Source organism: Ursus americanus, chromosome 15 (assembly GCF_024610735.1).
Source record: "Ursus americanus isolate L20-20 chromosome 15, mUrsAme1.1.p, whole genome shotgun sequence".
NCBI classification, from domain to species: domain Eukaryota; kingdom Metazoa; phylum Chordata; class Mammalia; order Carnivora; family Ursidae; genus Ursus; species Ursus americanus.
This window is the reverse complement of record NC_142141.1, coordinates 33964178-33988197: the sequence shown is the minus strand read 5'-3', so window position 1 is coordinate 33988197 and position 24020 is coordinate 33964178. Positions and strand designations below refer to the sequence as shown.

The window sequence follows — 24020 nt, the reverse complement described above, 5'->3', positions numbered from 1 at the left end:
TGTCCTTTAGTAGGTAAAGGGATAGATAAAATGATACATTCAGACAATGGAATATTATTTAGCTCTAAAAAGAACTAAACTCTCAAGCCATGAAAAAACATGTAGGAACCTTAAATGCATATTACTAAATAAAAGAAATCAATGTGAAAAGACTACATATCATATGATCCCTACTATATGACATTCTATAAAAAGCAAAATTACAGAGTTGATAAAAGGATCAGTGGTTGCCAGGGAATGGAGATGAATAGACAGCACACTGCTCTAGAAAGTGAAAATTAGAGCAGTGAAAATATTCTAGATGATATTATAATGATGGATATATGTCATTATACTTCTATGCAAACTCACAGGTTGTGTATCACACCAAGAGTGAACCCTAAGGTGAACTTTGGACTTTGTGTTATTACCATGTGTCGGTGCAGGCTGATCAGTTGTAACAAATGTACCACTCCGGGGAGCATGTGGATAATGGAGGAGGCTGTGCATGTGTGGGAGCAGCAGGTGTATGGAAAAATATCTGTGCCTTCCTCTGAATTTTGTTATAAATCTAAAAGTACTCTAAAAAAATTAACTCTTTAAATATATATCTATATAAAATCTTGAAGGTAACATTGATGTGTTGTTGTCATCAATACGCTTAGTTCTAACAATATCAATGTTAGATAATGCTTTCTATAAGTTTGCAATCTACCAGAAATACAAAACAACATATTTAATTCAAATTAAGTAGGACTAGTCAAAATCCACACATTGAGTAAATAACAAACATGAATCTACTGACACATCCATCATCCTGAGAGCTATGTGAATGCTATGTGAATGCTGTACGGTAAGGGAGCTGGTTGATCCAGGTTTGTCATCCATGAATCAGCATCAACTATGCACCAGGCTCTATTCTAGATAAAGCAGTAAATGGCAGGGTACCTGCCTTTGTGAAGCTTAAATTCTAGTATTGTATATACTGTCCTGTCATGAGCAATGATATGAAGAATGCAAGACATGAAAACAGTGAAAAGACACAGTAATCTTGGAAGACTCTCTGAGAAACAGAATGAAATACGAAACTGAGTCATAGCTGGGGTAGGAGGATTCCAAAGAAAAGAGAAAGTACGAAGGCCTGGGGTGGAAGATACCTTGAGGTATTGGAGAAACAGTAAGGCCAAGAGAGGGTAGAGGGGAGCCTGGTAGATATTTGGAGCACCCTGGAGACCCTGATAGGAGCTCCACCTGCATGGAAAGGAAGGGAGTGTAACTGGAGTGGGTTCAAAAGAGGCTAGGCAATGAGGAGTTGATGTGGCAATACAGCGACTCTTCTGAGCAGTTTACTCAAAAATAAATAAATAAATGTCAGAGAAAAAGAAAATATGCTGCATGCCAGAAACCTAGATGTGTGTCTCATGACTTTGAAAGAAGGTAAGATTGTTCTACAGATTGTCCTATGCAGATAACACCTTACTAGGGAAGGTGGATTGACAGAGATGCCATCAGGAGCAGGAGTCCCTCAAGGATCTGTCTTTGGCCTCGCAATACTTTCTTGTACTTCTATTCCCTTGGAAAACCTCCTAATCCAAATCTTTCTCCTTCCTCCTCTCCTCTGCTTTCCTTCTCTCCTGTCTCTCTCTTCAGCTAGGCCCTCTGATTCACAATTGATTATAGATCTCCTCACCACCCACCCCTTCACTGCACACCACCACCCAGAAGCTGACAAGCTATTCCAGGTTAGGAGCTGCTTGTCTCTCGGACCTCCTCAGCCTATAATCAGTACCAGAAATGCCTTCAGGCAAAACTGTTCTTTTTCTCTCAGACAGCTAAACTAGCCTGAGTTTGCGCAAAATTGGTTGACGACTTGTTCTCTTCTTGTTCTAGCCTGCTTCGAGAGTCTCCACAGCCATGTTAAGATGGCTGCTGTCTGAAATCTTACTTCTGATAACAATGGGCAGGAACTCTGGGTCTGGAGGCCAAGCCAGGGGGTACCTCTTCTCTCAGTTGCCCCCAATGGAAAGCGTGGGAGGTACTGGTCATTTTATGAAAGCCACACCCAGCTCCCTTCCAAGCCCTACATGGGTCCATGCACGTGAAGCAACAACAGAAAACACTCATGGCAGACCCATGCCAGCACAGATTCCCAAGAAACCAGAAAGGCAGACCTTTAGATGTGTTCCACCCCTTTCCTAAAATGTTTTAAACTCACTGACATCTCTCTCAGCCTCAGAAACCTAAGACACTCCTCTTTATGATGACCACCTAGATATTCTGGTATTGACCAGCTTTGAAGGTCTCTGAGAAAACCTGTCCTTCAGAAATCACACAGGAAAAGGGGCTTGGGAGGATGAGTGAAGACAAAAAGGCAAATGTGTAGGCACTGCAAACAACCAGGGACCTTCCTAGCCAGAGGTGTCCTTTCTAATAGGGGGAAATGAGTCAAAGAGCCATTGCATCAGATCAGTAGAACAAATGAGAAATCCAAATTATGAGTCAAGAGGCATTGGTTTACCACTGTTATACTTTAATGAAATTTCAAAAGAAAAATTACACCCCAGCAAAGGGACATATCAACAGTGGCCAGCTTTCCTGGTCAATCAAAAGTCCCATAAATTCACTGCATAGAATTAATTGCATAGAATCTCTGTTTAAGCTTAACTGTAATAGAAATCTAAAGTTTTGCAAATATCACACATGGGATATTTCCTGGACCAGGAAATGTGTCTTTTCAACTCATTAAATGTGTTCAACTCATTAAATGTGTCTTTTCAACTCATTAAATGGTTACCATACCTAATTCAATCATAAGGGCACCAAGTGAAGCATAACCTAGAGTTGTGAATTAGTTCCAAGCTCCATAAATCTTTTATATTGAGAAACAGGCGAGGACCTGAGTATTTTTTCTTCGAAATAATAAGACATTTTAAATACTTCAGAATCTTTTGAAATTATTCTGTGTCTAAGAAAAAAAATATTTAATTTAATCGGGCTTTTTTAATACACCCATTATATGCACAAATTCTCTCTAAATAAGTTCAAGGATCGCAGTACTCGTATAATGATAAGAAAAAAAAATTACTCAGGCCCAAAAAGAACCTACAAATGTTACAAAAAGGAGCTCTATCCCTTTCAGAAAGTGCACACGGGAACAGCTCCTGTTGTGGATGCTGGGCTGGTCAACAAAAAAACAGAAGCCAGAAACTGGGAAGAGGAAATAACAATGGGACCAGCCAGTTCAGGAGCAGGAGGAGGGGATGGAGGGAATCCCTGACTTACCATTTTCAGGGGAAAGTCCCTTACCTGTTATTTCCTCTTTTACAGAATTATCCTTTTCCAGCTAAAATGTATTGGCTTCACTGTGAAGCTCCTCTTGAAGCTTCCTTGAGAACATGCTGAGGCGTGTTGACACCTCAAAGCATACCCATAATTTTCAGAAAATGAGAAGACCAAAGCTGCTAACCCCAGCTAACAAGAACAACTACAAAATGAAATAGGACATGTGTTTCAACAAGCTCAGGGGCAAAGGCCAGTAGGCCAGGCTTGGCTGGGCTCTATTAGGATAAACACACACTCTAGAATACTAACCCACACCAGAAACATACATTCTGAAAATATCAGAGGCCAGCAATCAACACAATCTCAGATTAGTCGATTAACACCCTCCTCCTCTAGGAAGGCAAGGAAGAAGTATTATAGAAAGACAAAGAGTCAGCCAAGATTTATCTTCCAGTAAACCTCAGGCTTATATAAGGATATGAAAAAAGACAATCTCTGAAAGGAAAATTAAGTATTTCTCTATATTAACTAAGCAGTTCATGAGAAAGCTGCTTCTCATTTCCAATGATGTTGAAACACTTCTTCCAAGAAGTCTTCTTTCTGACTAATGCGAAGAGAGTTGTAGCAAATCACTTTTAAGTTCCTCCCTGGAGCAAAATTGTAAGCTTGGTAAAATACATCTTACAGATTCTCTGATCTCTGCTCTGTTCTAAGCACTTTGTGGTACATAGGACTGTCATGCACATCTCCATTCCTAGGGCCTTGCTAGGTTAAGAACACATCCCATATTCTGAATATTTTCCTACATTTTCCCTTCCACGTAAGTGTATTTGTCCTATGACCCTGTCCTCAATCAAAGTCATAGTGAATTAGTTTCATAAACAAATTAGCTAGCCCATATGCTATACTGATGTGTTACAGATTAATGTCTGTAATCTTGTTTTTGTCAAAAGACATTCAGTTGGGCTAGGTGACCTTCAAATTCTCTCCCAACTCTAATACTGTAAAATTGTATGAGTAATTCCAATCAAAAAAATCTTAAACCTTGGGCCACACTAGTTGGCAAGTTGACCTTTTGGGGCCCTTGAAATTAGACCATTTGTGTTGGTGTAAAACACATCACATCTGATAGTTGCCCTTCGATCAAAAAGTTTAATGACAATTTTTAGAGGTTATTATTGCATGTCTTGTATATTGGTGAACTGAAGATGACCCGTATTCTTGGCTGTTCTTCTCATTAAGAAATTAGTCTCCTTTCCCTCCGACATGAAATCCAGGTTGGCCTTGTGACTCTCTTTAATCAAGAGAATGTGTGGAAAGTGACACTTAGCCAGTCCTGGCCTAGGCCATAAGAGATATGGAAGCTTCTTCTGCTTTCACCCTCTTTGGGGCCCTAAACCACCATAAAGAGATCCAGCTACTTTGCTGCAGACACTGTGTGGAGAGAGAGAAAGAAAGAGGGAGGGAGGGAAAAAAGGAGGGAAGGAACGAGGGAGGGAGAGAAAGAAATGGATTCCCAGCCAGCCCCCGTCTGGTCCAGACATCTCAGCTGAGGTGCCAGACATATGAGTAAAGCAATTTTGAGCTTCCAGCCCTAGATAACCTCCAGATAACAGAAGCTGCATAACCCCAGACAAGACCAGCAGAAGAACCACCCACTTGAGTTCAGTCCATAGATGGGTGCTATTATTTTAAGCCATTAAGTTTCAGAGTGATTTGTTAAACTACAGTAGAGTAACTGAAACACGTCCCTAAAAGCTGGCCTAATCCTTTCTTTGAACAAAGAAGAAATGGATAACAAAGAAAAGAATTTTTTAAATTAAGTTCCTAAATTATTATCATAGTTATTCCACCATCCAGCATACACTTATTCCCTCCTGTATACAATGGCACATCCATAAATTCATTCAACACTTTCTCAACTGTATACAGGTCCTCAATATCTGTTGCCATGGGTGTGGAGAGAAATTGTAAGCTCCTCCTGGCCAGAAACCAAGAACTCCAATAGGTCTTTTATAAAGACTTTTTAGCAATAATAATTTCAGCAGAGATCTTCGGCAATGATCAACACTACTTCCCGTAACTCTTGCTACTTTTCCACACTGATGAGTCTAGAAATGGAACCTCAGACAGAAACTCCACTTTGGAAGCCTAATATCATCCTTTCCACTTTAAAGGGCACTGAAGCTATAAGCCCCTCTCTCTGAACTCCCAACAACAAAATACATTACACTGTGACCACAGGCTTCTTCTATAGGAGTATTTTTTGTATTGGTTGGTTATGATGTTGGTTATTCCTACAGGGAAACTTTAAGTTCCTCTGTCTTGCATTCATGTGTGACAAATCCCTGACACCTGTACTGAAGCTCCCAGGCCAGGCCAGAAGCTTGGGTTCTTGTCCTGCCACTATGCCTAGGAGTCATCCTGAAAGATCCTGTGGATAAAAGAGACTACAGTGTGCTCACTTCAAATGCTTAGTTTGCACACCTTCACCAGAATGCCACTAGGCCCCTCATCATCTTTCAGATGGCAATGAAAACTGAAATGTTGATAAAATATTTTTTCAAAAAATTTTCAAAGTTAAAATTTCTTTAAGGTAAAGTATATTCAATTTTTATTCTATATATTTCTGAATTGTTAGGTTTTTTTTTAGAATAAATATGCATTATTTCAGTAATTTAAAAAAATAAGTAGATCAACGGGGAAATTAAATTGTGTCTAAAATACTCATAAATATTTTTTTTTGCATTCTTTCCGGAATAGTCACTGTCTAAGTCTGGAAACCATAAGGTGCTGTAATGGAGGTAGAAAAGCCCATTTTATATGTCAACAAAGGACTAATATAGTTATGCTTTATCTTAATGTAGCAACAATTGACTTATAATGCACTATGCCCTTTCCTGTCCACTGTATTAATGCCCACATCAAACACCAAACTCTTAGACGCTGAATGTAAAATGCCCCTGCTGTTTGTTGTGTAAACTGTCCTCCATATAAAAGTCCAGAGTACGTCATACTCCCTAAATCTTTCCCCACCAGTCTGACTCTGCTTGAAATTCCCACTAAAGCCTTTGGGTTAAAATGTTGTAATGCCCATAGGATATCTCTTGAAATACAAATTGCGGTTTTCTTAAAGGAGTAACCAATTAACCTGTTAGAACCAAGAGTTTCAGCTGATGAAACCGTAGTTACAATGCAAGGCCCAACTCAAAAAAAAAAAAAAAAGTCACTGTCGATTAGGCTGAACTTTCTCGTCTTTTTCTCATGTTATATGAGTAAAAATGATCATAATTATCAGTACAATTTATTGAGTACCCATAATGAATTGGGCCCAGTAGTTAGTACTTTCCACACATTATGTATTACTTTTCCCATTTCATGGCTTATAAAGCTGAGATTAAAGAAGTTAGGTGATTAGTCAGGATCAAAACAGCTCCTAAGAAACAAAGTCAAAGTCGACAAGATGGTGGAGTAGGAGGACCCTAGGCATCTCATCCCACAAACACAACTAGATAACTATCGAATCTTCCTAAACACCCCAGAGAGAGAGGGAGAGAGGAACACACAGGGGAATACACAAGAACACTTCCCCAAAGCCCTGGGCTCAGAAAATAGGAGAGGCTGAATTTCGAAAGTCTTGCAACCACTGAAGTTTAAAGCCTGGGGTTTTAAAGGTCAGCAGGTTTGGCTGGGATAGAGCCTGGTGAACACTGCCCCGCTCCTGGAGAGAAGGCAGGCAAACAACTGGGGAGCACACAGTGTGGAAATGGCACCTGAAGAATGCCTGGGGCACACAGTGGGACAATGTGTGTCTGGGAGGCAGCATTCCCAGAGAGGCCTCTCTGGGAACAGGGGAGCTGGCCAACACCATTTCCCACCCCTGCCCCAGCATCAACACAGAGCCACAGGGGAGGCAGTGCAGCGCTGACACTCGCTGCCCCACTTGTCTACACCAAGTCCTACCCCACTATGCTCTGGCGGGGCTGCCCATCTCCATCAAGGTTGCCTCAGTCCCAGAGAGGCAGGATCTTACCCCAGAAGACCAGTGCACACCCCCACCCCCACCACATCTCTAAAGCCTGGAGTTTTAAAGGTTAGCAGCAGGGATAGAGCCAGGAGGGCACTGCACTGCTCCTGGAGAGAGGGCAGGCAAACATCCCCTGGCAGACACCATAGAAATAGCAATCCGAGAATGCCTGGGGCATGCAAGGAGGACATCATTCACTCTTTTCCGAGAGCCTCCCTGAGAAGTAGTGTTCATGGAGACCCCTCTCCAGGAACAAAGGAGCTGACTGGTGCCATTTTCCTCCCCACCCCTCGCCATAAACACAGCGCCACCTGTGGGAAGCAGGACAGCACCGACACTGGCTGTCTAACTCCCACAGCACGTCTCCCGACCAGAGAGTTCTATGTGACCTCAGTACTGATGGAGTTGGTGTCAGGTCTCATTTCACAAGCAGACTAGAGCACACCTACTTAAAACTCCCTACATTCAGGCCATGAACCAAACTGTCCACAGCAGGCAAGGAGAGCCTCCACAGATGACTGGCCTGAAGGACAGAGCAGCCAAAACACAACAGCAATGTGCACACAGCACACACTAGACTCAATCTCTGAAGCGCCATGCCCTGGGCACTACATGACCTCCTCTTCATAAGGCCATTCCTTTCAGGAGCAGGAGACAAAACTGGCATTTCTAACACAGAGAAGAAGGCAGAGACTTAGACAAAAAACCAAGATGGAGGAATTTATCCTAAATGAAAGAACAAGATAAGGCCACCACCAGAGATCTAAGCAAAACAGACATAAGTAACATGCCTGATGAAGAATTTAAAGCAACAATCATAAGGATACTCACTGGGCTTGAGAAAAGAATAGAAGACATCAGTGAGACCCTTACCACAGAAAGAAGAGTTAAAAAAGAATCAATCAGAGATGAAGAGTACAACAAACAAGACTGGAAACAGGGTTAATGCAATGAATAATGGGCTGGAAGGAGAAAAGGAATGAATTAGTGACCTAGAAAATAAAATAATGGAAAATAATGAAGATGAACAAAGGAGAGAAAGAAAAATTATCCAACACGAAAAAAGACACAGGGAACTCAGTGACTCTATCAAATGTAATAACATTGATATTATAGCAGTCCCAGAATAAGAAGAAAGAAAAAAGAGGGCAGAAAATTTATTTTAAGAAATAATAGCAAAAAACTTCCCTAATCTGAGAAAGGAAACAGACATCCAGATCCAGGAGGCACAGAGCACTCCCACCAAAACCAACAAAAGCAAGCCAAACACCAAGACATATTGTGATTAAATTTGCAAAATATAGTGATAAAGGAAAAATCTTAAAAGCAGCAAGACAAAAGAAGTCCTTAACTTACAAGGGAAAACCCATAAGGCTAGCTGGAGATTTCTCAACAGAAATTTGGCAAGCCGGACGGGAGTGAGATGATATATTCAAAGTGCTGAATGGGAAAAATATGCAGCCAAAGATACTCTATCCAGCAGGGCTATCACTCAGAATAGAAAGAGTGATAAAGAGTTTCCCAGACAACCAATAAAAGGAGTTTGTGACCACTAAACCAGCCCTGCAAGAAATATTAAAGGGGACTCTTCCAGTGCAAAGGAGAGACCAAAAGTGACCAAGACAAGAAAGGAACAGAGAAAATCTCCAGAAATGACAAAACAGGTAATAAAATGGCAATAAATACATACCTATAATTCCTTTGACTGTAAATGAACTAAACACTCCAATGAAAAGACACATGGTGTCAGAATGAATAAAAAGCAAGACCCATCTATATGCTGCCTACAGAAGACTAATTTTAGACCTGAAGACACCTGCAGATTGAAAGTGAAGGGGTGGAGAAACATTTATCATGCAAATGGACGTCAAAAGAAAGTCATAGTTGCAACACTTTCATCAGACAAACTAGACTGTTTTGTTTTTGCATTGTTTTTACTCTGCTTTGATATCAGGGTAGTACTGGCCTTGTGGAATGATTCTGAATGCGTTCCCTCTATTCCATTATTTGTGAGATTTTTATAAAGACTGTCATTAATTTCTTTTTTAAATATTTGGTAAAATTCACCAATGAAACCATGTGGTCTTGGGCTTTTCTATGCTAGGAGATTTTTGATTCCTAATTCAACTTTCATTCTTGTTATTGGTCTAAGAAGATTTCATATTTCTTGGATTCAAGATTCATGATTCCATTTTGGTAACTTGCATGTTTTTAAGAATTACCTGTTGTTGTTTTTTTCTAAGTTATCTGATTTGGAGTATATAATTGTTCATAGTAATTTGTTATCACACTATGTATTTCTGTGGTTATCTGTTGTATTTTTCTCTTCCATTTCTCATTTTAGTTTCTTTCTCTTTCTCCTTAGTTAATATAGCGTAAAGCATTGGCAATTTTATTTTTTGGGAAAACTGGTCATTACTTTCAATGTTATGTTATTGTTTATTCTGGTCTCTATTTTATTTGTTTCTTTTTTTTTTTTTTTAAGATTTTATTTATTTATTCGACAGAGATAGAGACAGCCAGTGAGAGAGGGAACACAAGCAGGGGGAGTGGGAGAGGAAGAAGCAGGCTCATAGCGTAGGAGCCTGATGTGGGGCTCGATCCCATAACGCCAGGATCACGCCCTGAGCCGAAGGCAGACGCTTAACCACTGTGCCACCCAGGCGCCCCTATTTTATTTGTTTCTGATTTCCTTCCTCTACTAAATTTCAGCCAAGTTTCTTCTTTTTCTAGTTCCTTGTGGTACACTGTTGTTTATTTGAAATTTTTTTTCTTAATACAAGCATTGATAGCATAAATTTCACTCTAGCATCTGTTTTTGCTGTATCCCATAGGTTTTAAAACATTGTGTTTTCTTTTTCCTCTGTTTTGAGACATATTTTGATTCGCCATTTGATTTATTTGGTCCATTGCTTGTGCAGTAGTGTGTTGTTTAATTTTTACATATTAAATATTTAATATTAAAAAAAAGAAACAAAGTCAAGATTCCAACCAGAACTGACTGATGTCAAAGCCCATGTTTCTTCTATACTGTGCTTATAATACTTGAGGCCAAGAGAATGCTATACCTATGACAAATTTATACAGTTAGCTATTTGTGCGGAAAATTTCCTTTTCTCTGCCATATTCTTGCCATGCAGAGCCAGTGGCAGAGAGAAGGCCATTGCAATCACTCGAGATCCAGTCTTCTACATGCGCCTCTTCTCAGGTCCTAGTCCTTAGCCAAGCTTCCAATCTACCACATCCCCCTTTGGTTTCTCTAGTCTAATTATAGCTCTTAGAACACTTGCTAATTCAGACAATAATCACAACATCCTGTTGCGTTGAAGCAAAACGTTTTTTTAAAAACAAAGATAATTACACTTCAAGGTGTTTTATAAATAATGAAAAGATAATATCTCCTTAAATTCATACAATGGGTGTTCTTCCTTCTCAAAGAACTTTACAACTATTAACTAATTGGTGCTTTAATATAATACTAAATGCCTTTTAACCCTTGGAAGCAAAAGTGTCTGAGGGTAAAGCCATTCTCACTCTTGCCAGACAGCACAGGGGATTCTGACTCTCATTTTGGGGACTGCAGGCTCCTGAACATGATGAGGATAGAGCAGAAAGTACAGTGAGAACAAAGGCTGGAAATTAATGGAAATCTTCCCATCTATTAGCCATGCAGCTCACAAGGCACTTGTTTTGATAAGATGTTCCTTCAGCCATATAATTTGGTATTTTAAAAGGTGGCTTCTATCAATTAGACAATCTGGTATATGATGTAAGGGAAAGCTGAAATCCAGTGAACTATATTATACAATAGCTGACCTCACACTGAATGGAAGACTAAGCTAAGAGTAAACACACATGAGGTTGCTGCCAACCAGTCCTCTGCAACCTAAGGAAATGGTTCAGATGATCAAATAATACTTCCCTGGTTCTGTGCTGGCTTTTTAAAATATTACTATACAGTTATTTATTGTTATTCTTTTTAAAAATTTATTTATAATATTTTTATTCAAATATAATTAACATACAGTGTCATATTAATTTCGTGTCCAATATGATTCAATACTTCCATACATTACTCAGTGCTCTTAATTCCCTTCATTTATTTCACCCATCCTTCCACCCACATTTCCTCTGGCACCCACCACTTCTCTGTATTTAAGAGTCTAGGGTTTTTTATATATCTCTTTTTTTTCTTAGTTTGTTTTGTTTCTTAAATTCCGCATATGACTGAAATCATATGGTATTTGTCTCTCTCTGACTTATTTCACTTATGATTATACCCTCTAGATCCATCCATGTTGCTGCAAATGGCAAGATTTCATTCCTCTTTATGGTTGAGTACTATTCCAGTGTGTATTTGTGTGTGTGTGTGTGTGTGTGTGTGTGTGTACCACATCTTTATCATTTATGGATGGACACAGGTTGTTATATGGAACTGCAGCCAATTTCATCTGCTGTTTTATTGTAACTTGTTATAATAGTTAAATAACATAATACTTCTCTATTAATTTCTCATATTATTTGAAGACTTTCTTTAAGGATTTCCAAATGACAATTATTTACCTGAAAACATGGTCTCTCAGGAGCACAACTTTGAAACTAAATCTAGAGAAACACACGATACCCTTCTTGGGTTCCTACAGCTGAAAGATACACAATTGTAATTCAAAATATTCTGTAAGAAATGTGACCACATGCATCATTTAAGAAACCAGCTCTTAGGGGCGCCTGGGTGGCACAGCGGTTAAGTGTCTGCCTTCAGCTCAGGGCGTGATCCCGGCGTTATGGGATCGAGCCCCACATCAGGCTCTTCCGCTATGAGCCTGCTTCTTCCTCTCCCACTCCCCCTGCTTGTGTTCCCTCTCTCGCTGGCTGTCTCTATCTCTGTCGAATAAATAAATAAAATCTTTAAAAAAAAAAAAGAAAAAAGAAACCAGCTCTTAGAGTCAGTAAGAAAAAAAGAGGCAAAATTCTTGACAGATGGGCTTTAAAAAAATTGCAACAACTTAAACCAGCCTCCTTAAGGATTATTTCAATGTCCTGAACAACAAAAGAATCCAGATTGACCTTTAGTATGAAACTTTGGTTCTCTTTTGGTTTAAGGAAGATGCTTGATGTTTTGGTAACTTTTCCTGTGTTCTAATTGTTTCCTTAGGCAAGAGGAACTCATCTCTTATAAGAAAGCCTTATTACAGACTGAATGTTTATGTCCCCCCCAAACGCATATGCTGAATGCTTAACCCTCAACGTGACTGTATTTGGAGAAGGGGCTTTTATGGAAGTAATTAAGATTAAATGAGATCATAAATGTAGGGCCTTGATCTAACAGCAATTGAGTCCTTACAAGCAGAAACCCTAGAGTTCAGCTCATTCTCTCTGCCATATGTGGTCAGAGTCAGAAGGTGGCTTTCTGCTTTCACAGGAACCAAACTGGCCAGCACCTCAATTTTGAACTTCCCAGCCCCCAAAACTGAGAAAATCAATTTCTGTTATTTAAGCCCCCAGTCTACAGTATTTTGTTCTGACAACCCTAGCAGACTAACACAGATACCAAATTAAAAAAGAAAATATTCTACAGGTTGGATTAGAACCATAGAACAGAAGAATATTTGCAACTTAAAACCTACAATGGAACTTGCTTGTATAATTTTTTCCATTGGACTCCATGGAAGATTCCAGTTAAAGATCCTGCGCATCCATGACATGGCAAAAGGATGACCTGACTTTTTTTGTCTTGCATGTTTAACTTATTTTAATAAGTTTTCCTGCAACAACATGAATAAAAGAGTTAGGAATAAGCTTAACCAAAGAGGGAAAAGACCTCAATAGCAAAAACAAACAAACAAAAAATTCCAGTTAAAAAACGAAGACATACAGATGGCCAACGGGTACATGAAAAGATGCTCAACCTCACTCATCATCAGGAAAATGCAAATCACAACCACAATGAGATATCAGCTCACACCAGTCAGAATGGCTATTTATCAAAAAGGTAAGAAATAACAAGTGTTATCAAGGACCTGGAGAGAACCCTTGTGCACTGCTGGTGGGAATGTGAATTGGTGCAGCCTATGTGAAAAACAGTATGGAGGTTCCTCAAAAAATTAAAAACAGAACTACCATATGATCTAGCAATTCCACTTCTGGGTATTTCCTCAAAGAAAATGAAAACAATAACTCAAAAGGATAGATGCCTCTTCATATTCACTGTAGCATTCTTTACAATAGCCAAGATATGGAAGCAACCTAAGTGTCTATTGATGCGTGAATGGATGAAGAAAATGGCATATATATGTGTGTGTATATATACACACACATACATTCTATTCAGCCATTAAAAGAATGAAATCTTGCCATTTAGAACAAGGATGGACCCTGAGGACATTATGCTAGTGGAATAAATCAAACAGAGAAAGACAAATACTAGTTGATTACACTTATACATGGAATTAAAAAAAAAAAAAAATGAACTCATAGATCCAGAGAACAAATTGGTGGTTGTCAGAGGCAGGGTTGTGGGTAGGCAAAATGAGTGAAGGACATCAAAAGGTACAAACCTCTAGTTATAAAATAAGGAAGTCATAGGGCTATAATGTACAACATGGTGACTACAGTTAATAATACTGTATTGTATATTTGAAAGTTGCTAAAAGGGCAATCTTTAAAGTTCTCATCATAAAAAAATTATAACTATTTATGGTGACAGATATTAATTAGACTAACTGTGATCATTTCACAATATATACATGAATCAAATCGTGTACATCTGAAATTAAAATAATGTTATATGTCAATTCTACTTTGCTAAAAAATAAATTAATTTTTAAGTTTAAAAAAAAAGAATTTCCCACAGAACTAAAAGTCTCACTCATCTATATGTTTATATTATTTGGCATTCATAGGTCAGTACCTAAAGCTACAGTGGAATCCTCAGGCCTCCACAGAAATCCGAATGTGTCAAAGACAGTGAGAGCTCATCGAATATTGCATGAACTCCCCTATATTTCACAGTACATCTGGGGTCATAAAACTAATTCTAGCCCAAGGACTCTCAGTGGAAATGCATGTCATTTCCAGGACAAGGGGGTTGAGAGCCAATGCACCTCTACCATCTCCGTTCTCCCAACCACGACCACCACAGAAACCACATGTTCCAAATTCTATAGTGGCAAAATGGAATAGGTAATAAGTAAGAAATAAGCATTTATTTGGTAAGCCCCTGAAATTTCAAGGTTTTATTTCTTGTGGCAGCTAAGACTAATTACCCTAATAGATTCTGGAACTCTGATTCTGCAGATCTTGTGACTTCAATGTTATTTGAAACTTGAACTATTGCCATTTACAATGATGGACCCTGAGGACATTATGTTAGTGGAATGTAGACGCAAACCTACCTGTCAAGTTGCGACAGACCATCAGTAACTGAACACAGAGGTAACTGGGTAGATCAAGCATCAGTGTCTCCATAGGAACCACGTATTAAACTTCTTTTCTGTTCCTTGGTCTGAGCTACATGATGTGGAGAGACAACAAGGGAAAAGGCACAGTTTAGGCTCTCACAATGCTTCCAGTATTGTTACTAGCAAGGTTTTAAGACTCCTGCCTCTCCTAACCAAGGTACTAGAGCTCCTTTGTTTAAGGAATTACATAATTATGCCACACTGAGATTTTATACATACCTAGAATGATGATCACATGAACCAAGGAAATAAGAAATGAGGATTTAATTGATGTCATGGGTTTCAACTGCAATTATAGCAATAAAATTCATAATTTGGTTTATAGTAACTTTCTCTACCACATCCCTGCCAAAGTGCTTACAGCTTATAAGGGTAATTAAATATAATCAAAGAAAATAATGCTAATTAAAACCATAAGCTAGAACTATGGTGATGATTAGATAAATGGACATCTTAGCTAATGGCATATTCCCTTATCTTACTCCAAAAGACCAAGCAAGGAACCTTCTTTTGTCATTCATCTTCTTTTTACTAAAGGAGAAACTGAAGGACATGGACGGTGTCTAGATGGAAAACATGGAAGACAGGCCAGACAGAAACCCATGTGGAACACGGAGTTTATTTATGGGTCTGTGCTCCCTCACACCCTCATGCTCTTTGCCTTCGCCCCTCTCCACTGTCATTCTCAGATGTCACTTTCCAGTTTGAAGACAAAAAGTTTTTTTGTTCCTTTGGTTTTCCCTCTTTTGTGTCTGTGGTGTCTACCTGATGCCTTTGAGCACCTAGAAAACCAGGAGCACTGCCTGGTTCTCTTGTGCCCCTCCTCCACTGGTTTCTTCCAGCATCTACTTTTGAAAGGAAAAGAGAGAGAGAAAGAAAGAGAATGATTTACTTAATGGATCATCCCCCTTTAAGGCCCAATAGAATCCTAATCATCAAAGCCTGATACAGCAACCCGTCAAGAGTATGAACTGACTGACTTATATTAGGTCAACTTTCTCTACTGGAACCTCCCTTTGCTGAAAATAACTTCTTTTATATTGCTAATTGCTCATTCTAGCTACTATAAAAAAGCATTACAGTTGCTTCCTCTGAATGTCTCAGGACAGAAAAAAAAATCTGGTTAGAGAATGTTGTATTAAGAAAAAGAAGAAAAACAAGAATATTGAAGCACTTGCTGAACTATGGGTCAGACACTTTGTTATTATATGAGTTTACTCAACTAATTAACTCACAAAAAATTATGAAGTATAAATATAGGTGTGACATTTGTTCAAACATAGCACTCAGTAAAAGTCATCAACATGTGACATTAACATTAAAACATTACAATTTTTACGAAGTCTTCCACTGAGAAGATTCAGTTCTTCAATCTTCTTTATGAAGAAGTCCCAAAATACCGTGAATCTTACACTAGGGTGTTTCTCCATTTGCATTATTCCAAAATATGCCAGAAGGAATCAACATGCCCCATAACATGAAGGAAGCTTATTTTGCAGGGTGTTTTCCCCACATAATAGAAAACAACTTATATTCATCCATTGTTCTAAAATGAATTACATTGAGATAGACCGACAAGAACATGGAACTGAGAAGTGGAACATCTGCACGCTAAACCTGGCTTCGTGCCTGAGTCAGCTGTGACACTTGAGGAAGTCCCTTTACCTCTGCTCTGACCCACTTCCTCATCTATCAAATGAGAAGCACATTTCCATATTGTCTGTTTTGACTAAAAAAGCTAATTTAAGATACATGCTATTTAGGATACATCCATTTAAGATTATTTTCCATTTCTTCCTACATCTCCTTGTTTCCATCATTCACTAATCAATGATCAGTCACCTACTGAATGTCAGACCCTGCGAGGTATCACATGGATCTATAATGTTTTGGGGATACAATATATAAAACAGTGTCTACAAGACCATAATTGAGTAGGGGGAAGCAGTCATGTAAACAAGTAACTCTAATGCAGTGTGAATGCTACCAGAGCAGGACAGGCCAACTGCTATCAGAGAACAAACAGGAGTTCGAGTGGCCAAATAAGACTTTGGAGAAGACGTGACATTTGATTAGTGCCTTGAAAAATGAGTATCTCATATTTTTCTATAAAATCTCTCTCTCCATGTAGCACTACTTTAATGGATATGTAGTCTACTTTCATGATACATTAAAAAACAGGGCTTCAGCCAACTTGACCATGGCCCTAAATAAAATTTCTTCTGACTGTATAGCAGCAAGCCCATTGTCAAAGCAAAAACCACATTTCATCTTTTTGGTGTGACAATGGATCCAACCATTACAATGGAATATGGAAGTGGCTTGAAGATATAAACAGAGTCAACTGAAGTCATCCAAAGCCCACATTGACTTTTGTCATAAAAAACCTTTAACTCCATTTTTAGAAGTCTGTAGATGCCTTGTGACTTCACAGCTTTCTTTAACTTAGATACCCAAACTCCTGTATGAAGAATTCCAGCCAAAGAATTAAGTTTCAGTTTTTCTTTGGGGATATCCTCTAACTCCACAAGGACATATACTAACACATTCATGACATGGTGGTTCGAGCATCTCTATTAGGACATCCACGGCTGCAAACACCAACCAGCCTCTATCATACACTCATAGCAACACACTCAAACCAAGCCAAGTAACCCGTTTCTTCCTATCAACTGCATCCGGGTAGTATCGGTGTGGAAAGATTCACACGTAGCTGCAGCAATATGCCAAAGTGAATGGAGTAAAATCATAAAGATATGTGCACTGTGGGACTGTGTAGGGGGAATCTTAAATGGAATAAAAATTATCCTTTTGGTATTAAAAATAAGTCCTCAGGGGCACCCGGGTGGCTCAGTTGGTTAAGTGTATGACTCTTGGCTTCGGCTCAGGTCATGATCTTGGGGTGGTGAGATCGAGCCCCATGTCAGGCTCCATGCCGAATGTGGAGCCTGCTTGGGACCCCCCCAAAATAAATAAATAAGTAAGTCCTCAAATCTGACAAGAGTTCATTAAAAGGGGAAATACTGATGCACTATTGTTGGGGATATGGAAGATTACAATCGTCTGGGAAGCAATTTATTCACATGTATCAAAAACTTGAAAATATTCATACTCCTGTCCACAGCTTCTAGAACATAATGCTACTTATAGAAAATTCTTTATGCATGAAGATGATCATCAAAGGATTATTTACAGTAATAAAAAAACACAGTACAATCCAAAAGTTCAACAAGACAATGATTTATTTAAATTATTGTACACCTATATATTAGTATACAATAGATTCACTAAAAAGAAGTCAACGAAAGGTTTATAAACCCTTGAAAAATACTTCAATTAAATGTTAAGAAATAAACCGAATTATAAAATTGAGTGAACAGTTGAATTTTAGATCACAACTCTGCTTTAAAAATGCACAGATACAAGAAATTCACCAAAAAATTCCCAGTGATAGCCTTTGAGTGAATAATTGACTGACATTTTACTTTTTCATATTTTCTATGTTTTCTTTAACAAGCTTCAGGAAATAAATTAAGTGCATTAAATGCAGCATGTCGGAATGACCCTGTTTAGGTATGGTGTTAGATACTCATAGATCCACAGCCAGCCAGATCAATGATCAACATGAGCCACCACAAGATTCAAAAGAATGTCAGTGAACTGAGAAGCTAAGGGAGGCACAGTAATATAAAACAGGAAAGTCAGATTCCCAGAACTTATGAGTAATAAGAAGATAAATGCAGAGAAAATTTGCTATTAGAAATGCATCCGATTTTCCAAATAATCTGCAAGACAGATGAATTCAGAATGCCTCTGTTAATGAAGTTTAGTTTGACCAAAGGACTAAAGCAATTGATTCAACAAATCTTGACAGAGAACCTGTTGTATGCCAGGTACTTGTCCATGTGTCTAGGACACGATGAGAAATATGACATGGTCCCTGCCTTCAAGACGCTTAGAAGAGTATGTATGGTTCAATGCTATAAGTTTTTATTATATTTGGATTTAATTAATGCAGGTACCGTCCCCAAAACTGCCTAAAGATAAGAAATTTTTACATATTTCATTTGGACTAGTGGGAAGGAAGGAAGATTAAATTCCAAAGGACTGACTGATAAAAGAGATTAAAAATTGGAGTTGGAAAATCAAGTTAAGAGTTCAATAATTCATGTTGAGAGTCCACAGCTGCTAACACCAGAGGAGGCTGGAGGAAGAAGTCAGCTTACAAGAAGTGAGTCAGTTAGCCGAGACCATTTGTGGAGTACCCACAGCAGCCTCAAGCAGCGTAAAAATACTGTGAAATGGTGCCCCCAAAAACAGACCATTTGACCTCTTCTACAAGAAGCTTCCACACTGATCTGGGAAATAAAACACACAAAAGCAAAAGTCAAAGAAAACTTTTATAAATTTCATTTGTTGATATGTCCAAATGGAAAAATAAAGAGGGCACCATATGGAACAAGGACCATAATCTAGGGTGTGAATCACAGAACAGGTGTATTTGAAGCTGCCTTCTGAAGGTCATGCGGGACAGTGACAGAGAAAAGAGAAAGGAATGGCGCACTCAAATGGAAGGGGAACAAAAGAGTGACACGTGGAGTAAGGCCTGGAGGTCAAGTTTGGCTTGGCTCTAGCCCAATAATTCCCATCGCTAACTACACCTGCAAACTTATTAAACACGCCCATACCCAGAGTTTTAACGGCACTGATCCAGGTAGGGCCCAGGCGTTAGTGTTTTTAAGAAAATGCCCCGTGTGGTTCTGGTGTTCAGCCAATGTTGATTATCCCTGAGTAAAGCGACCCTGTCACTCAATAAGGAAAGATGATGTATTTGAATGGGAAACAGATAGTTGCAACTTAGTTAAAAGAGAGCTTTAAATTCCATAATCAATTTGGCACATTAGACTATGAACTTCTTGGAAGAAGAGATCATGTCTTTATCCATTTTTACATAAACATAATATTAAATTAATATTTTTGAATGAATGTTGAATAAGAGAATGAATCATTACTGTAGACACTTCAGCTAATACATAAGACGATAATAATGTTTAAGGGAGATGGCTTCAATATTATAACAGAAGGAAGGAGAGATTGACAGCAGCTAACATCCACTGAGTGCTCCCTAGGTGCTTCACATGCAGGGTAGTCATTTCATATGCAGAACCAGTTTATTAAGTGGACCTGATTATCCTAAATTAGGGAATGGAGGCCCAAGGTGACTCAGTGTTGATGAGCAGCAAACCTGGAATCTGGCTTTGCAAAAATGAGAGTAGTTCTTGGTGGACGCCTACATGTATGTGAGCGGTATACGAATAGCCTACAGTATACAAACCAACACACTCACATTTCTGAACAGAATTTCAGCTTTTGACTTATTCTAACGATGCAGGAATGGCATGTGATTTAATTAAGGTATTTACCTAACTACCAGATTAGACCTCTTAACAGTAATCAGACAGGTGGGTCAACATCTGGTGTTTCTGAAAAATAATTTCTATTGCTCTGTCTCTTCCCACATAGGATTTTATTAGAAATGTAATAGAAAAGAAAACATGCCCCAGTGCACTTTGTTTTGAAACAGGAAATATAATTGTTTATAATTTAGGGGAAATGGTTCGCCATCCATTGTTCCTCTGTTTACATTTAAGGAAAATTTTTCCTTTCGTTCTTTCAGAGCTTGTCTGAAAAGAAATGTCTCCACTCTGCTTGATGCCATGTATGATCTAGAATAGCAGGACTATATGTCAGTAGAAGTAAGAAATTAATAAACTGAAGAGGGTTTCTCATACTCGTGTGCTGAAAGTTGTAAGTGAAGGGCGCTTGGGTGGCTCAGTCGTTAAGCGTCTGCCTTCGGCCCAGGGCATGATCCCAGGGTGCTGGGATCGAGCCCCGCATCAGGCTTCCTGCTCAGGGGGAAGCCTACTTCTTCCTCTCCCACTCCCCTTGCTTGTGTTCCCTCTCTCGCTGGCTGTCTCTCTCTCTGTCAAATAAATAAATAAAATCTTAAAAAAAAAAAAAAGTAAAACTGAGGACATTCTAGGTAGCATATCTCTGCTCAAGGATAAGTAGAGATCCTCAATTACCAGAAGAAAAATTAAGCCTTCTCAAGAAGGAAAATGGAAAACCAATCTACCGGCATTCAGCAATATCAATACAAACTTAAACACATTAATTGCTTTCTGATTTTTTGGGAAACCAGAAACTAGATCTTTTGAGAAGCTCTGTGTTTGGGTATAACCAAAGCTGATTCACCTGAACAACAATTTGCCATATACTGCCAACCAGAAACACAGCTGAATTTTTCTTCTGTCCTTAAAACACCTCAACTTCGCAACCTCAAAAATCATAACCTTTACACATTTCCCATTCTACCTCCTTTTCGTATTAATGAACTTATCACTTGAAAACCTTGAATTCCCTGTTAGAATTTTAGGCTCGAGCTCAGCAACTATATACTCTCTGAAATATTCATTCATTTATTAATGAAGTTTGCTCATATTTTTAAATATCAAGCTTTTAATGTCCCTCTTTCTGGTCTATTCCTCCTCCCTCAGACCCATGTACAACTCCATCATAAACAGCATCATTTATTTTTAATTGGCATCAAAGCTTCAATGTTCTAATTGGGAGCTTTCATTTGGCTTGGACTATGCACTGGGGATACTCAGCAAAGCTCTTGTGACAGTCTCTGAATTGTTCTGGAAGTAAGAAAATAGCATTATCTAGAAATTTCCGTGAGCTATCTTTAGGACTAGCTTATTGTCCTCTTGCAAGGAAGCTTACTCTCTGGATCTCCTGAATTACCTGGAAGGATAATTTTTGAAAGTGGAAGAGTCTTTCCAGATGTAAGACTGGACCTTCTCCATAGGCCAGGCTGCTCTGAAAAACCTAAAGGCCTTAATTTGGGCAGGACTGTCTGGAGGAGACACAGAAATCTTCCTTGTTGGTGACACAGCCTGCCACCTTTTACAGTAGCCACAAATTCCATTTATTCCCATATCCACCCGTGACATTTCTCATCACTGTACATTCTGTGTCTTATTCTGCATCTCAAAGTGAAAGAAAAGGGAAGTGAACGATGATAAAACAGTCAAAGATTACATAATCAAAGGCAGAACTCAAACCATAAAACAAGTTACTGCAGTAAAACCACCAAAACCCAGCTGGATGGAAACACTACCAAGAGAGGTGAACTAAGTTTGGTTCATTGAAAGGAAAGTATTTTTGGAAGGGAGGTCAGGCCAGAAGGCATCTCACATGAGGGTACCAGTGGTCACACACCCTTAATCCCCAGAAGAGGCAGAGCAGAGCTCCTGCCATCAGCAGCCCATACTAGGCAAAGCTCTTTGCCTGGCATACGGGGCACATCTTCCTTTCCCAATCAGCTGTGCACACGTGATGTTCTTCCTTTCCCTTTTTTCCTTCCTTAAATTACTACTTTGCAGAGACTGGGTCTTTAGTCATCTTCCCCTCCCTGCAATACAATGCTTTGCAATAAATGCTTATTGAATTAAAAAATTCAAAATGGGGGGCGCCTGGGTGGCGCAGTCGTTAAAGCGTCTGCCTTCGGCTCAGGGCGTGATCCCGGCGTACTGGGATCGAGTCCCACATCGGGCTCCTCCGCTATGAGCCTGCTTCTTCCTCTCCCACTCCGCCCGCTGTGTTCCCTCTCTCGCTGGCTGTCTCTCTGTCACATAAATAATAAATAAAATCTTAAAAAAAAAAAAGATTCGAAATGGAATCTGTGCTATTAATACAGATCTTTTAATTACAAATGCACCAATGGGAAGATCTATATCTCAAATACACAGCCTTTCCTTCTTATTCTAATAGCAAAAAGGGGGGGGGCAAAGGGGCATTTAGTAATTACACAACACAAAAAAATTACTTTAATTTAGATACATACACATATTAACACCTTTCATATTTCAAAACTCTGGTTCTATTTTCTATTCCAGCACTGAATGACAGCAAAAGGCTTTCCTTTCGTTGCCTAACCAAACCAGACAAAGAAAAAACTGAACACATTTCCTATAGCATCTTCAGTCAATAAATCTTCATGGCTACTGAATTTTCTCTAAATTCATTTCCCTAATCTCAAAACAGAAGGCAAGAGAGTGAGAAGAATTTTTCAGGTAAAAATATCAGCTCTGAAGTTCTCTGTTCATCAAGGTTAAGAAGTAAGGGGAAAATATTTCTACATACAAACTTCTGTCCCCACTTCCCTTTGCGTGCGAAACAACTCTCTAAACACAGTAGCGGTAACAACAACAATCTGGAATCCTGACTTTATTCACAAGTCTACACACACTATCTCCACCCAGCTTCCACAGCAGCCTTACGAGATCCGTATTGCTGTCCCCACTTTACAGATAGACAAACTAAGGCTTGAAGAAGTAAAGTAACTGGCTTCAAGTCTCTTTGGGTAACTTCTTTCTTTCTTATAGGAAAAGGGAAAAGGGGGACTTGTCCAAGCTCTTACACTGTAAGAATAGAAGAGAGAGGATTGAACTTTTTAAAATTTTCAGGAAAATGAGGCTGAAAAAATAAATTTACATGGAAGCATGGGTGATGAGATCAGATTCCTTTCTCTTATCCCAGTTGAAAAGTATTGGCTCCTTTTCTCAAATGGAACAGAAAGAAATTCCCCATGTGATGCTAAAGGGAGTCCAAGTTTTCACTGACTAGCCGTGTGGCTTTGGGCAAGATCCTCACCTTCTTAGGTGTTCGCTTCCTTATCTCTGAAATGGGAATGAGAAAGTCTTGTCTCTTGCGGTAGTTGTGAGGGTTAAATGAGATGAGCTATGAAAGGCCCCGAGTACATAGTAGTCACTCAAGAAAGAAACTTACACTAAGTTCTCACTGGAAGACATAGTTCAAGAAGTCTGTGGCCTTAGAATAAGTGTCTCCATATTGAGAAGCTACTGGCCTCTGGCAGCATCAGAAGAGGATCATATCTGTGGGGCGCCTGGGTGGCACAGCGGTTAAGCGTCTGCCTTCGGCTCAGGGCGTGATCCTGGCATTATGGGATCGAGCCCCACATCAGGCTCTTCCACTATGAGCCTGCTTCTTCCTCTCCCACTCCCCCTGCTTGTGTTCCCTCTCTCGCTGGCTGTCTCTATCTCTGTCGAATAAATAAATAAAATCTTAAAAAAAAAAAAAAAAAAGAAGAGGATCATATCTGGAACCCACTTTCCCCCACCCCTACTCTGCCCTCAGGAACACTGGCCTCCACCTGGCTCTTAGGACAGGTCACCTGCTCCCAAGGA

General features: G+C 39.2%; 1 long non-coding RNA gene across 9 annotated transcripts in view; it reads right to left on the bottom strand.

The window, feature by feature from the left end:
- The window catches only part of LOC123785505 (uncharacterized), a 107354-nt gene that overhangs the window by 47898 nt on the left and 35436 nt on the right, over window positions 1-24020 (bottom strand). For all 9 annotated transcript variants that reach the window (XR_015726869.1, XR_015726871.1, XR_015726868.1 and 6 more), the window contains exon 3: window positions 14683-14797. This is a non-coding gene — a long non-coding RNA (uncharacterized LOC123785505). The remainder of the gene's footprint in view (window positions 1-14682; window positions 14798-24020) is intronic.